General features: G+C 39.8%; 2 protein-coding genes across 2 annotated transcripts in view; one reads left to right on the top strand and one right to left on the bottom strand.

Annotated features, from left to right (window-relative positions):
• The window catches only part of LOC105011714 (spermatogenesis-associated protein 16), a 92,291-nt gene that overhangs the window by 58,220 nt on the left and 18,451 nt on the right, over window positions 1-15,620 (bottom strand). The window lies entirely within an intron of this gene.
• nlgn1 (neuroligin 1) overlaps window positions 13,722-15,620 on the top strand; it is a 231,569-nt gene continuing 229,670 nt past the window's right edge. The window contains exon 1 of the mRNA XM_020049326.3: window positions 13,722-14,233. The gene's annotated coding sequence lies outside the window, so the exon portion shown is untranslated. The remainder of the gene's footprint in view (window positions 14,234-15,620) is intronic.

Raw genomic sequence — 15,620 nt, 5'->3', positions numbered from 1 at the left:
TATTCTGTGCTGAGGAATGATCTAAAATCCCTTCCAGTGTGTTCTCTGATCTCAGAATATTCGCAGCCAAAAGGCAGAGTGCTTTTATCCTTAAAGGGAAGTTGAACATGTGGAAATACTGAAGACAAAGGTGCAAATAAAAAAAAGGTTTTACTAATTATGTTTTTCATTTGTGTATTTTTTTTTTTTTACTTTGGCCACAAAAACAACCCCCAGCTGGCAACACATTTAGCTGTTCCCAAGTGGTCTGAGTCAGTTGGTCAATTGCAACTTTAATAACATTTATTTAAAACTGACATTTAAAACTGACATTTCAAAGCAATGTCCTATGTATAATTACCATAAATTACTAATTTCTTAACAAAAATTTTTTTTTTAGGTTGCGACTACAAACATTGATAAGTTTGGCACCTGCCTTACCCTGCTTGAGAATCAATAGAGGAGCAATTGAGAGGCCAAGAAGAAAGGTAATCTTGTTCAGATTACACCTTGGTTCATCCGCTATATTACTGACATACATTAATGTTCAGAAGTTTGGGTTTGATTAGAAATGTCCTTGTTTTCCATGAAAACCTAAATGAAATTAATTTGAATAGAAAATATAGCAAAATGAATAGAAAATATAGTCATTGACAAGGTTAGAAATAATTATTTTTAATTGAAATAATAATTGTGTCCTTCAAACTTTGCTTTCGTCAAAGAATCCTCCATTTGCAGCAATTACAGCCTGGCAGACCTTTGGCCATTCTAGTTGTCAGTTTGTTGAGGTAATCTGAAGATATTTCACCCCATGCTTCCTGAAGCACATCCCACAAGTTGGATTGGCTTGATGGGCACTTTCCATGTACCATACGGTCAAGCTGCTCCCACAACAGCTCAATAGGGTTGAGATCCAGTGACTCTGCTGGCCACTCCATTATAGACAAAATACCAGCTGACTTCTTCTTCCCTAAATAGTTCTTGCATAGTTTGGAGCAGTGCTCTGGATCATTGTCCTGTTGTAGGAGGAAATTGGCTCCAATCCAGCGCCGTCCACAGGGTATGGCTTGGCATTGCAGAATGGAGTGATAGCCTTCTTTCTTCAAGATCTCTTTTACCCTGTACAAAACTCCCACTTTACCACCACCAAAGCACACTGAGACCATTCACATTGCCTTCACCATGCTTGACAGATGGTATCAATCACTGCTTCAGCATCTTTTCTCACAAATATTCTTCTTTGTGATCCGAACATCTCAAACTTAGATTTGTCTGTCCATAACATGTTTTTCCAATCTTCTTTTGCCCATTGTAATCTTTTCCTTTTATTGGCCAGTCTGAGATATGGCTTTTTCTTTGCAAGGCCAGCATAACGTGGTTACCTTTTGACTATTGACATTGAGACTGGTGTTTTGTGGGTACTACTTAATGAAGCTGCCAGTTCAGGACCTAGACCCAAACTAGACACTAATGTATTTGTCCTCTTGCTCGGTTGTGCAACAGGACCTCCCACTCTTTCCAGGTACTCAACTAGTCTAAAGAAGGTCAGTTTTATTGCTTCTTTAATCCGCATAACAGTTTACAGCTGTGCTAACATAATTGCAAAAAGGTTTTCTAATGATCAGTTAGCTTTTTTAAATGATAGATTTTGATTAGCAAACACAACGTGTCATTGGAACACAGGACTGATGGGTGCTGATAATGGGCCTCTGTACACTTATGTAGATATTCCAATAGAAATGAGCACAAACAATGTGTACACTATTTCTGATCAATGATCAGGACAAAAAAACATGCTTTTCTTTAAAAAAAAAACTAAGATATTTCTAACCTGGGCTTCTTCACTTGTAGATGACAAAAGTGATTTATAACTTGGAAAAAGCTGATAATATGACTGATAATATTTATTTATTATTAATAATAATTGTAAGTAATATTTCAAGGAAATCTGGAAACCCTGGTCATTTACTTTAAGATTTTGGGAAAAACAGGTCCCAGTCCACAATATTGGTAATTACTTTGGACTGTGATTAGCTGGCTAAATATGGTTTTGTTGATTATCCTGATACCAGAAGCCAAATCTAAAACTAAAATGTAAATACAATTTGCCTCTTGAGATGGGCACAAAGCACTTGAATAGACTCTGGAGGGATTCATATTGTAACATAGAACTGAGTGTATGAGAAAAACATTCTATAATTTCAACAGTGACAATGAAGATGCTCAGCTGGCTTGACAGCAGCTTGCTATTTTTATAGACATCCCATAACTCACAGCAGCATTGTACCTCAGCAACAGCTTGATGACAGATGTATAATATTGTCTCTAAGGAGAGCGGGTCTACGATTTGTCTCCAGTGGAGGTAGTTAACATTCCAACCCCTCAAGATGAATGAATGTTCTACACACATCAGTTTCTATTTGACGCATACCTATGTCCATGGATCTGTCTGACTTGGGTAGCTGCGTGTACCTGCGTGTACCTGTGTCAATCTTTGAAATATTACTCTTAAAAAAAAAACGTATTGTCATGCCAACATTTCAGGTTTTAACAGTGCAGAGAATGTTAGGACTCGAGGATTTGTAATACTTCTCAATTGCAGGAGAGGGAATTGATTAAATTCGTAAAATGGCTGGACCACGGTCCCATCCCAATCTTTTAAAAATGCTGTCATTCTGCCATTTTTAGTCTGCTACATCAATATGTCACATCAAATTGAAACACCCAATTAAAAAAGGAAATGTGTCAGTGTCGTCAGATTGCCCCCAGTCCTTTTTTCATCTCTTCTTCATTCTCTCGTTAAGAATGTGATACTAAAAGAACACTAAACGTTTGGTATTGTATAAGACTTTTGCCATTGTGAAGATTTATCATTTGACGTTGACAGTTTGGCTTAGTAATTACATAAGTGGCAGGAGGGTGCTCAAGTGTCACATTGAGCTCTGCTAGGACTATACTCAACCTGTCAATGACCTTTTACCGACGCTCCGCGTTGGGCTACAGGCCTCACAGTTGTTGACAGTGCAGGAAGCCCTAGACGTGCACCGCTTCGACGATGCCAGTAGAGCCACATGACCTCCTTTCTGCTTGATAGTCAAAGTGTGGATTCAGCAGCACATTTTCAGTAGGGCATTTGTTAACATGCGATAAAGTAGTCATCTTCATTTCAAACATTGCGACAGGTGTTGTTTAAAAGCAGTAACCCCCCCCCCCCCCCACTCACCCCCTTCCCCTACCCCGCAAGTGATATTTCTAAGATTGTCTTTGGTGCCAGAAAGCCATAGTTGTCCCCCCAAGTACCTTGCGACAGGGCCATGGTAGAGGCACACACAGTGTTCAGCAGATTGGACTAGGGCAATCGGCGCAGAACCGCAGACACAGCTATTTCTCGGCTGCCCATTGTTTTCCCTTTGATGCATACAAATAGCTGTTTATTCCACCTTTTGCTTAGCACTCTTTTTAGCGGCTGTGTTCGGTGTCAGCCCAGCAAAGTGAAATGTATAAAAAGATCTCAGCTCTGAATGATTAGTAGTCCATTAGAGCCAGTGTTTTGTCGCTGTAAATGGCTGCTGTACGACTAGTGCAGAGTAGTGTGAAATACTCTTATTACTGAGCAGTTTCTTTGCATCCATATTTATCTAGAGGGCTGTTAGGAGCTATACCAGTTCCTGGATAAGTAAAAGGAGTGCTGTTATTGTATGTCATATATTTCACCTTAAAGAAGTGCTCCTGGACATGGCTGCCTGCACTTTCTAAAAGACAAGCCTTTAAGTTTTTTTTCTACAGCTCTTTTGCTAATAATGAGATAGCAGCTCATCCATATGCATCTACATTACCGAGGAGGTCCTTGGGAGTCTGTTTGTGCTGAGTCTTCCGACCAATCTAAGTCTAATACAAATCAAACACTCCTATTTCAGTGAAATAAAAAGCCATATCGCAAAGACACCCTTCAGCTCTTCCCCGCTTCATTTGTTTCATGTCATAATTGCAATTGGAGCGCAACACATAGACCTTGCTCACAGTACCTTGGGAAAGATAATACTGAAGACATGCTACAGTGGAATGCATTTCCTTGCAGTGGTGGACCCCCTCCCCAACCCGTGGATGGTCTTCTGCCGGATCCTATAGCTAATTAAAGCTTACCTGCCATGACGAAGTAAACTCAATATCTGGAGTGGGTATTTAATGAAGAAAGCAGAGCCATATAAAATTCAGTTTGCTCACAAAGGCTGACTAGGCTGATTACATAAATAATGCAAACTGGTTGTAGCTACAGTGTAACAAACAGCAACCAACATAAAGAGACTAACTAGTACACTCTCTATGAAAGTTAGAACAAGTGCTATGATGGTGTTTCTGGTTAAAGGTGGGGGGTGGGCTAATGTGAAATGAATTTCAACAAATCATATTAATTAAAATCACCAGTCCGGAACTGATTAACATTACAAACAAATTGGTTTAAACAAGGCTCAGAGACTCCTTTTTCCAAATGATAAACATAATCAAATGGTAGTTCTGTTTTTTTTTTTGTTATAACAAAAAGAGTAGTTGTTAATAGGCCAACTTTTTCAACAATCTTAATAGATTCTTCTGAGTTAAGAGAGCGTTGAATCCAATTCCGGCACTGACCCTTGACTTCAAATCATAAACCTTTACTATAAACCTTAAACTTTGCCAATGCTTAATCCAATCCATATGTCATCAGATTTATATGGAGTTAAATCACCATGGAGATAAGTATCTGGTTCTTAGATTAATAGACCATGGTGAAGAATAAAAATGGATGAGAAAATGCTTTAGGGCCACATCAAGAGACCTACAATCTTCCACGCCATATATTTTCATCTCAAACGATGCAGTTATACTTCAAATTAAACGAGAGCAAGAGAGAAAAAAACTGCTGGGTTCATTATCTGTATCATGTGTCTGTTTCTCTAATAACAGGGTAGATGTCTGTCATGCTATGACATCTCTTTGCATGGGTGGGATTACCATGGGAAGTGTTTTTTATTCATACTAGGTCAGATAACATTTGAGGCTGTTGTACTAGACATGATCCAAGATTTGTCTCTGCTTAGAAAGTATATATTTTCAGTCATTTCATGCTTTATTGAAGGATGGAGGAGAGTTTTTTGTTTTTGTTGAAATAACAGTTGATTGGAATCGAACCCACACTCAGTAAAGAGTGTGCATGTTCTGCTATTGTGATCGGTTCACCTACTGTGGGGAGAACAAGTATTTGATACACTGCCGATTTTGCAGGTTTTCCCATTTACAAAGCATGTAGAAGTCTGTAATTTTTATCATAGGTACTCTTCAACTGTGAGAGACGGAATCTAAAACAAACAAAAATCCAGAAAATCACGTTGTATGATTTTTAAATAATTAATTTGCATTTGTTTGCAATTACAGAGATCATACGTTTCTTGTAGTTCTTGACCAGTTTTGCACACACTGCAGCCGGGATTTTGGCCCACTCCTCCATACAGACCTTCTCCAGATCCTTCAGTTTTCGGGGCTTTCACTGGGCAATACGGACTTTCAGCTCCCTCCAAAGATTTTCTATTGGGTTCAGGTCTGGAGACTGGCTAGGCCACACCAGGACCTTGAGATGCTTCTTACGGAGCCACTCCTTAGTTGCCCTGGCTGTATGTTTCGGGTCGTTGTCATGCTGGAAGACCCAGCCACGACCCATCTTCAATGCTCTTACTGAGGCAAGATCTCGCAATACATGGCCAATTCCATCCATCCTCCCCTCAATATGGTGCAGTCGTCTTGTCCCCTTTGCAGAAAAGCATCCCTAAAGAATGATGTTTCCACCTCCATGCTTCACGGTTGGGATGGTGTTCTTGGGGTTGTACTCATCCTTCTTCTTCCTCCAAACACTGCGAGTGGAGTTCTATTTTTGTCTCATCAGACCACATGACCTTCTCCCATTCCTCTTCTGGATCATCCAGATGGTCATTGGCAAACTTCAGACGGGCCTGGACATGCGCTGTCTTGAGCTTGCGTGCGCTGCAGGATTTTAATCCATGACGGTGTAGTGTGTTACTAATGGTTTTCTTTGAGACTGTGGTCCCAGCTCTCTTCAGGTCATTGACCAGGTCCTGCCGTGTAGTTCTGGGCAGATCCCTCACCTTCCTCATGATCATTGAGGCCCCATGAGGTGAGATCTTGCATGGAGCCCTAGACCGAGGGAGATTGACCGTCACCTTGAACTTTAATTGCGCCAACAGTTGTTGCCTTCTCACCAAGCTGCTTGCCTATTGTCCTGTAGCCCATCCCAGGCTTGTGCAGGTCTACAATTTCATCCCTGATGTCCTAACACAGCTCTCTGGCCTTGGCCATTGTGGAGAGGTTGGAGTCTGTTTGATTGAGTGTGTGGAGATCTAACGAGTTCAAACAGGTGCAGTTAATACAGGTAATGAGTGGAGAACAGGAGGGCTTATTAATGGAAAACTAACAGGTCTGTGAGAGCTGGAATCCTTACTGGTTGGTAGATGATCAAATACTTATGTCATGCAATAAAATGCAATACAATGTGATTCTCTGGATTTTCGTGTGGATTTAGATTCCGTCTCTCACAGTTGAAGTGTACCTATGATAAGAATTACAGACCTCTACATGCTTTGTAAGTAGGAAAACCTGCAAAATCTGTAGTGTATCAAATACTTGATCTCCTCACTGTAGATATGCATCATACATCAAGACCTTAAAGTCTTTGTGTGAAAGAGCATAGTGCATAAGAAATGTCATTACTGCATTGCTACTCCATTCATACAAAATTGGTAAAGTCGATTGCTGAAAAGAAATGAATCGGCTTTGTTTCCACGTTCCCTTAAAGCCCCTTTCATGTACCTAAAAGAAGTCTACATCAAATTTACAGAAATGTCAAAATGTCAGCGTTTAGAGTAAATGTGTGTAGGATATTAAATTGAGGGTTCAACACATTCAGTATTTGGTAGGGGAGTGCTATTTGCGAAAATCTTGTCCATTATTATCAGTAATATTATAATGAAATAACTTTAAAAAAAGGCATAAGCCTTGTTTAACTACATAGAATTGCAGGAAAGGAGCTTCAGAACTACACAAAATGTTCAAAGGTCCCTTATATTAAACAAAACTAAGCTGGTTGTGGTGAATTTAATTTCCTCAGTTTTTCTCAATACGAAAATAATAAAAAGTATGGCGTGAGCTTTATCTGATGTCAGAAAAGGGGGCTTGTGGAAAAAATGGTTGGAAACCTGTAATACAAAATGCAGTATGAAAAGAAGTTGGAAACTGACGAGACAATCACAACTGAGTATGAGTAAAAAATTGAAAAAAGTATGGGAAAGTTTCTTATAGTATGCCAAAGAAAGAGTGCATTCATCACGGTTGTGGATTTCAGTGTTTGCCACAGGGGCTCTGGCACAGAGGATTCTGTGTTATGGATGGCCCTGTGTGGTTGTTGAGTGCTAGACTCTCCCCCTGACCAACAGGGAAAGTGTCATTACTGTGCTCAATTAACAAACAGCCTACTCTCACGACTTTCTTGAAAGATCAGATGCTCTAGACACAAAGATGTTGATCATATTTTGTTCAGAAAATAAAAACTAGAAAATGCAGATGTGAGAACATCATCACCAATACTAAAAGGTGCAGTTTAGAAGTAGGACGATATTTGTGTCTTTGTGATTTTCTACCCCATCCACGGCATATTATTAACTTGACCAGAGAAATTCAAGGTCTGATTTGTTACTGTTACCCATCTGCCCATCACTGACCTTGTTCAGTAGACTTATAGAATACATCCATGGTCTTTATAGTTCAGTCTGTACTTGAAAACAAATACTTGACTAAGGGACATTACAGATGTTTGTATGGGTGAATGTGATTTACTGTATAATGTATTTTTTTGGCAGACTGTAGAAAATATCAATACATTTCATATCAAAAAAGGGAGACTGAGCAGAGCCTCTTTCATAACAAATATTGGACCTCTATGGGTTATGCTTATGTTTATCAGATAGTGTTAGTCAATTAATTGTTATGCAATTATACCAGCATTATGTGTGAAAGTCATTGAAGTGTTTTAGTAAGTCATTTGGCTCTTTCAATTAAAGGTGATTTGTTTTAATGTACACAGCATTTGGCAATGACGTAGATGCAGTTGTGATGGATGTTGAGTAGAGCTCACATGATTGATTTCTCCGAAAGCCATATCCAGTTCTGTGGTCACCATGGTGATCCTTTGAGAACATCAAATAAGGATCTCATCTGGGTCATAAAGGATGCTGACAGGGTTTTGTTTCCACAATCTCAAAGGGATATTTTGGTTTTTAGCATGTTAGACCTATTTTTCCACATACCTTTAGTGTTGAAGTATCATCTGGACAGTTCTTGGTTTGGATCAATGTTAAATTTCAGAGATTTCAGAATCAGAATCACCCAAAAATGTATCCTAAACTACCTCCACTTAAAATCCTAAAGACTAAAATGATTTCAGGAGACCTTTGTGAAGGAAAGAAAAATCAAACTAGCTACTTTGTGGTATGTTCAGTGGTGTTCCCCTCACTAATGAAATGTGTCTACACATACTTAAATATGGATTAGACTGTGTAATGCTAGAAAGTAACGGTCAACACTATTTTAGCCTGGATAACCAGGCTCTTCGGAATTGCACGTGGCTACACGAAACTAGCAGTGAACGGATTTAGAATTGAGGACTGATACAAGGGCAAAGCAGGAAGTAAACACAGTTTGAGTTATATACAAATCTATGATGGCGTATAATAGTGGAAATTGTGAAGTGTTTTTGCAATGACATGTCTTTATAGACCTGAAAGACATGCAGTGATTGTGTACTTTCTTTTGGTGATGTTCTGAAGCATTTATTTTTGCTGTGTCCGCCAACTGCAGTATATGGCAGATGACTGCAATTAGAAAGCCAAATCTCAGAAATGTAACTTTGACCAAAACTACTGCATGGATGATGCTAAAATTTAAATTACACTAAAATGAAGTGGCAAATTGGGTCTAACATGCTAAAAAACGAATTATCCTTTTAAGTGGTCAAACAATTGCATGATGTCATGAAGCCTATCTACACTCACCTAAAGGATTATTAGGAACACCTGTTCAATTTCTCATTAATGCAATTATCTAATCGACCAATCACATGGCAGTTGCTTCAATGCATTTAGGGGTGTGGTCCTGGTCAAGACAATCTCCTGAACTCCAAACTGAATGTCAGAATGGGAAACAAAGGTGATTTAAGCAATTTTGAGCGTGGCATGGTTGTTGGTGCCAGACGGGCCGGTCTGAGTATTTCACAATCTGCTCAGTTACTGGGATTTTCACGCACAACCATTTCTAGGGTTTACAAAGAATGGTGTGAAAAGGGAAAAACATCCAGTATGCGGCAGTCCTGTGGGCGAAAATGCCTTGTTGATGCTAGAGGTCAGAGGAGAATGGGCCCACTGATTCAAGCTGATAGAAGAGCAACTTTGATTGAAATAACCACTCGTTACAACTGAGGTATGCAGCAAAGCATTTGTGAAGCCATGTCCAAGCTGCTCCCACAAAAGCTCAATGGATGGTCATTATTTTTATATAAAATATTAAAATAAACCCATAAAATCCTTATCTAAACCCAAATTTGTAATAAAGACATAATAAAGGACAAAATCAAAAACATATTATATTTTTTAATTATTTATTTAACAAAAATTTGATTTCGTTTGTGCAAAACAATGTGAACCCATTCATTCAATCGCTTGTGGGACCTCCATTAGCAGCGATAACTTGAATTCAACATCTCCTATAGCCACTAATCAATCTCTGACAATTTAGAGGGATTAATGCCCATTCCTCCTCACAGAGGTCTGTCAATTTTGTGAGGTATGAGGGGTAATTGGAATGTATTGCCCGCTTCAGATTCTGCCACAGCTTCTGGATTGGATTAAGGTCAGTACATTGACTTGGACAATCCATAAAACAATTGTTCTTTCTCCTGCTTAAGTGCTTTGGGTCATCTTGTTGAAAGACCAATTTTTTGCCCCAGCTTTATTTCCCTGATTGTTGGCCTGATGTGCTGTTCAAGAATCTATGTCTAGACGAGGAAAAACTGCACCAAATCCTGACATTCCCAAAACCATGCTTGACTGTTGGGTTTTCACTATTGGGTTTTTGCTAAACATAGCGGTTTTGATTGTGACCAAAAAGGTACATTTTGGAATCATCTGTCTAGGGAATGCACTTCCAGAAACCTCCAGGCGGTATCTGGCAAAGTTAAGACAGGCAGTTTAGTTCTTACTAGCAACCATCCCGTGAAGGCCATTTTGAAACAGTTTTCTCACAACTTTTGGTTCACTTATTTTTGCACCAGCATTAATTAATTCTTAGTTTTTTTTTTTTTTTGTACATGCACACATGATTTCCTCTAACTGACTGCGTGGAATTGGTTACTACAAACCTGTTAGGTCAGGTAAAAAAGACACGTTTGAATAGGTGGTAGCTGCAGGACAGGCACAGAGGTTCAAAAATAAAGGTTGTTTAATCTCAGTAACTCAAAGAACATCCAGGAACATCAAACACAACTTCACACAAAAGCGACAACAATGACTGACAAGAAACACTAGGGCAGAAGGAACTTAAATAGGGACATAACGTGAGGGCAAACAAGATACCGGTGAAAGCAATACACTAATGAGACTAAACTCAACAAAGAATCAGAAAAACTAGAACAGAACATAGAAATGTGACAACCGGCATGTCACAGGCCGTGGCCAGCTGTTACAGGTTCTGATTAAGTTTCCATGGTGAACACTTAAAAAAAGCTATAATTGCGCAAGGGGTTCACATACTTTCAAGCAGTACTATATATAGTTTTACACATTTACACACTAAAAAACTAAAAGCCAGGAGAACCCCAGTCTTCAGTTTCTTTTTACATGTGGCTAACAGGGAATGTTACCACTATATAGTAAGCTCTGATTCAGGTATCCCAATTTGGATCTTATTTTCACAAATTGACCTTGATTGAAATATGATCGGCTTGAAAAAACTATTGGATGTTAAAAGATCGGATCTGTTGGTCAAAAGAGCAATTAGCAGAAAGAAGATTAGTCTCTCTGTGTAAACGCTGCATCACAAAAGCAATCAATGCTGTCTGTAATTTACCATCACTGTAGCCTACTGTAAACTGGAGTACCATATCAAGACCAGGTATTGATGGACTCCAAACCATCTTTATATCGCCTATAATGAAATACTAGAAAGATTACATTTCCACTCAGAAATCGAGGTTAGCAAATTAACTAAATCAGTTTGATTCTAGCAAAACACTCTGTTTCAATTAATATAACATATTGCTTCTATTCAGCTACTGTGAAGATGTGCTTGATTTCATTCTGACACACAGCTCCCCATTTACACCTAACTAGCCTAATTACAAACTGATTTAGGCAATGTTGTAAGTTATGCCATAGAGAACTACAAATGATTGTAGTGATCTTGATAAGGTCACTACTCGCCACTTCAAATGAAACATTCTTATTTGAAGCAGGGTGTAGTGCACCTACTGAGACACTGAAGGTTGCAGGATCAGGAACCTGCCCCACTAAAGGCTACATCTGTGTCAGTGATGCGATAGGGCAGATGGGCTTAGGAGAGGAAATCTCTTGTTATAGTAAAGTGTGAAAAAACACTCCCGTTGTTGAGGGTAGTGTATTGACCTCGGTAAGGTTCGAGAAAAACGCTACTTTATAATAAAAAAAATTTCTTGGAAGGAAATGAAACACAATATTTTTTGATTCAAGATCTGCAATAAAGTAACCTGCTCAAAAAATGTAAGGGGAAATCTTTACTGTACATTGTGTAATTTGTTGAGAATAAAATGACGTAACAATGGTCAATGGAAAAGCACTAACTGATTGAGGACTGGATTCAAACTGACACCGAAAATCAAAGTAAACAACTGAAGTCACAGGCTGTTCCAACATGCGTAAATTTCATCATGGTAACTCATAATGTAACTCAGTAATGTGAATGGCCCCCACGTAATGTAATGTGAATGGCCTGTATTTTCCTGATAAGACGGTGGATGGTGTCCTGGGGGATCTCCTCCCAGACCTGTATCAGGGCATCAGTGAGCTCCTGGACAGTCTGTGGCGCTAATTGGCGGCTTTGGATGCACCAATATATAACCTCCCAGAGGTTCTCATTTGGATTCAGGTCTGGGGAACGTGAGGGCCAGTCAATGGCATCAATGCCTTTGTCATTCAGGAACTACCTACACTCTCTGCCCACATGAGGCCAGGCATTGTCCTGCACCAGGTGGACCCCAGGGCCCAGTGCACCAGAATAAGGTCTGACGATAGGTGTGATTTAATTCCAGTACCTAACAACAGTCAGGGTAACATTGGCTAGTACGTGGAGGTCTGTACGACCCTCCAAGGATATGCCTCCCTAGACCATCACTGACCATCACTGCCAAACCAGTCATGCTGGATGATATGGCAGGCAGCATAACGTTCACCGTGGCGTCTCCAGACCCTTTCACGTCTGTCCCATCAGCTCAGTGTGAACCTGCTCTCATCAGTGAAGGGTGGACCTGCCGATTCTGGTGTTCTCTGGCAAATGTCAGTCAAGCTGCATGGTCCTGGGCTGTGAGCACAGGTCCCATGAGAAGACCCTCACGCCATCCTCATGGAGTCTGTTTCTGACAGTTTGGTTAGAGACATGCACACCAATAGCCCGCTGGAGGTCATTTTGTAGGCCTCTGGCAGTACTCCTCCTGTTCCTCCTTGCACAAAGGAGCAGATACTCATCCTGCTGCTGGGTTGATGCCCTTCTACGGCCCTGTCCAGCTCTCCTTGTGTAACGGCGGTCTTCTGGAATCTCCTCCATGCTCTTGAGACAGTACTGGGAGACACAGTACTGTGGCTACCACCTGCAAAACCATTCCCTTTTTGGGGGTTTTCTTGCTGTTGCCTCTCTAGTGCACCAAAACAAGTGATTCACAATCACGTATGCTTCTTAACTGGACAGATTGATATGCCTGAAGTTTAACTGACTTGGTGTTACTGTGATGATTACGTGTTACTTAAATTTTTTGGAGCAGTGTATTTGGAAAAACTGTCAAAATTATTATTGTAGGAAACTGATTTATAAAACGAAATGCAGTCTAAAATACATAATAAGGCATAGTTTCATGCGGAGATGCAATAGGCTACAGTTACATAGGCTATAAGCATCTGTATCGTAACATTGAGAACATACAATTGGCAGTTGTATTCCATAATGCGGTTGTCTTTCGATTCAATCGGATAATAAGATAAGCTTTTAAACAGATGAACATAAAGGGATTTTACATTCAGGAGCTAAAAGTTTAGATTTTTTTACCTCGGAATTTCAAAGCATCCATACATTTTGCATTGCTACACGCTAAAAGTTATTCATTGGCTATAATTGGGTTCTAAAGCCTCGAACTTTGAGCCAAACCTATAGTGTTTTTTCAGAGTATTGCAGAGATAGCGTTCAAAGACAATGGTCAAAATTACTAGCATCTCTGAATGCATTACTGCCTTAACAATTTGCGAGGCAAAAGTAACTGTCGCAGTTTGAGATTTGAGTTAACCTATGACACTCTGGCCCAGAGCTGCTCTTGCTTGATTAAACATTATCTGCGTCATTCGCACGTTCGCTCTGCTTTCTGCAGAATCCCAAATCAGTTTTGTTACTGCAACGGAGATGACCCGCAGTCCATCTCGTGTCGGATTTCTGCGCTTAACTGCAAATGTTTTCGTATTATCACTGGTGATTAGAGTTGGTTCTTTTACCTGGTCTTGTTCTGTCAACATTCAGTTTTAAACCATGTCAGCAGTACTCTCCTTGGAACGTCAAACCTGACTTGGTTTCTTTACCGGACTCTTATTCAAATCACCAACACATAGGCGACCAACTGACAGACGATCGGGAGTCGGCTGTTTTACCTGTCTTCAAACTTTAGGCATGGACAACGGTTGCACCAAATGTAGTCTCTTCAAGGCAATCTGAAAAAAGTAATATGTTCGTCGATAAAGCTATTTGGGACTATTGACAGCAGAAACCGAGTGGCGTTGAAAAACCACTCCCGTTCTCCCAGTCATCGCAGGATTCAACCGTCATTAACTGTGTACTAATGGGAATGTCTGGTGTTAAAATAGCTCGAAAACTCAATCTAGGATTGCTCGGAGCTGACGAGAAATAGAGCGATTCTTCCATAACTCAGGTATGTTTTACAAAATACTAGGGTAGTTATTTAAAATATTTCTTTGTTTATCTTAGGTCATGTGATCTATTATGTTTATACGGTCATAATTTGCATAATGCAACTGTAGGTTCATGCCTCTGGTAGAAAACATTTAAAAGGATTGGCTACAACGTTACTGTTGGCGGTTATGATGATGTGTGCGAGAGAGTGAGACATGGTGATAATTTCAGCTAAGATAGCTGTAACTATGTTAACTGATGACATATGACAATCTTTTATTATTTAGAAAAAAAGTTTTTTATTTCCCTTCCACAACAATGTAATCACTAAATTAATTAACGACATATAATAACTGTTTATGACCATTATCGGAGCCGTTTCTGTCGCTAGAATTATAGGAGAAATAAAATAAAAGCGTTCTGTCTCAATACAGAAGTATTTTGTTTTTAAAATGTTATTATTTGTTCCATTCAAGTGGAGACAATAAGGAGCTTTGCCAAGTTCCACGGTGTTTTACATTTCCTTCACATATTGCACTTTAGTCAGAGCAGTTGTAGCACGGTTAAAGCACTGCGTCGCTGTCCATGGTGCAGATTCAGACGATTGAAGAGGCAATACCGAGCCTCGCCTGCAGTTGGTGTTCCAATACGAATGGGGTTTCAAAAAATCCAGTTACTTTCCCCATATCCCCAGGTTTTCTAGAAATCCTGGACGGAAGATTCTGGATTTTCCTGCGTATTTTCTGTTGATACCTTTAATCTTTCGAAGGTTTACTGGAAAACTGGGATTTATAATTAAAAAAGTTACCGGAGTTTAGTATGTGTTAGGTACATAAGACATTTCTCCAGTTTGCCTGTTTAATTGGCTTCAACACACGGCGTGCGGAGGCAGTACCTACACCTCTCTCTCAGGAGCAAACGCTAGATTGATTATATTTTACACGATGAGTCAGAACAACAGCTTGCTCCACCAACGGTCCTCACGCACAGTCGGAGCCGAGGCACTGATTGGATACTCAAATCATCAGTTGCGTGGCTGTATGACACGTTTGTAATATTCAATACAATTACTACCTCCTGCAGCCACAGCGAAGTTGATAGTTCGCCTTAAAAAGACAACGCTCCCTTCTCTGAACATGGGATAGTAGGCTATTGAGAACAATGTAGCATAAGCCTGAGGCCCTCAAATCTGCGTGCCAATGTCCTGATAGTGATCATATAGTATAACTTTTGTAGATTCACTCAATTAGCAGCAGACTGATTTCAATGGTTATTACCCTCAGGACCGTTTTCCTGTAGATGGCAGTACAGGTCAGATATTAATAGCCTACACACGGCATTTATTTCTTTCAGGGCAATGAATATCCGTGTTTGGATGGCTGGAGATGAATGTAAATCATAAACGT

The sequence above is a fragment of the Esox lucius genome, chromosome 8 (assembly GCF_011004845.1).
Source record: "Esox lucius isolate fEsoLuc1 chromosome 8, fEsoLuc1.pri, whole genome shotgun sequence".
NCBI lineage: Eukaryota > Metazoa > Chordata > Actinopteri > Esociformes > Esocidae > Esox > Esox lucius.
The sequence above is the reverse complement of the archived record's forward strand: the minus strand, read 5'-3'. Positions and strand labels throughout refer to the sequence as shown.